The 1,242-nt window shown below is 38.3% G+C and overlaps 1 non-coding gene across 1 annotated transcript; it reads right to left on the minus strand.

The window, feature by feature from the left end:
• Nucleotides 1–489: 489 nt before the first annotated feature.
• Nucleotides 490–596, minus strand: LOC128294939 (small nucleolar RNA R71). The gene has a single exon (XR_008285246.1). It is a non-coding gene; the product is annotated as a small nucleolar RNA R71 (small nucleolar RNA).
• Between the last annotated feature and the right edge of the window lie 646 nt (nt 597–1,242).

Consider the following 1,242-nt stretch of genomic DNA (forward strand, 5'->3'; position numbering starts at 1 on the left):
AGAAATAAGGCGAAGCTTAAGATACACAGAGAACAAGCAAGAGGACGATATTCAAACCCCAATTGAGGAAATGGCTAAAAACCAAGAAAATCCACTACCTTCTGCAATTATTGTTAATCAAAATCCTGCTCCGCGCACTATGTATGATTATGCTAAACCTAATTTAATAGGAACTGAGTCAAGTATAGCTAGACCTGCTATAATTTTGAACTGAAACCTAACACAATTCAAATAATACAATAGTTTGTTCTGTTTGATGGTTTGCAGGATGAGGATCCCAACGCTCACTTGGAAAATTTCCTAGAATTTTGTGATACCTTCAAAATTAATGGCTTTTCTAACGACGCCATTCAAATTCGGTTGTTTCCCTTTTCGTTAAGAAATAAGGCTAAACAATGGTTGAATTCGTTACCACGAGGGTCAATCACTACTTGGGAACAAATGACCAAAAGATTTTTATTAAAATATTTTCCACTGGCTAAAACGGCTAAATTACGTAATGATATCTCTTATTTTATGCAGATGGATTTAGAGACACTCTACGATGCATGGGAGAGATATAAGGACCTTTTGCGAAGATGCCCTCACCATGGGTTACCACTCTGGCTACAAGTTCAAACTTTTCATAATAGCCTGAACCCTTCGACTCGACAAATGGTGGACGCAGCTATGGGTAGAACCATCAATAATAAAACACTTGAATATGCCTATGAATTTATAGAGAGGATGTCACTGAATAACTATCAGTGGCAAGTCATGAGGACAAAGCCAACGAAAACAGCCGACATTTATAACGTCGATTCGATCACTATGCTCTCTAATCAGGTAGAACTCTTGAATAAGAAAATTGATGGTTTTCTTAGTTCTTCACAGGTTCACCCAGTAATGCAGTATGAAGAAAATGGAGGTGGATCGAGCAATTTAGAATACCCACCTCATGGCTACAACATGGAGAATGAGCAGTTAAATTATATGGGTAGTAATCCTCGATCTCAAAGTAATCCTTATAGCAATACTTACAATGCAGGTTGGAAGAATCACCCAAATTTTTCATGGGGAGGCTAAGGAAATCAGAAACCACCACCCCCTCCAGGCTTTCGGCAACCACTATACTAGTAGAGGAAAAAACCGAACCTTAAGGAGATGTTAACCAAATTCATCTCGGTGTCAGAGACTCATTTTTAAAATATCGAGACGACACTCAAAAATCAAAAAGCATCGATCCAAGGGCTCGAAACTCAA

Source organism: Gossypium arboreum, chromosome 6 (assembly GCF_025698485.1).
Source record: "Gossypium arboreum isolate Shixiya-1 chromosome 6, ASM2569848v2, whole genome shotgun sequence".
Taxonomy (NCBI): domain Eukaryota; kingdom Viridiplantae; phylum Streptophyta; class Magnoliopsida; order Malvales; family Malvaceae; genus Gossypium; species Gossypium arboreum.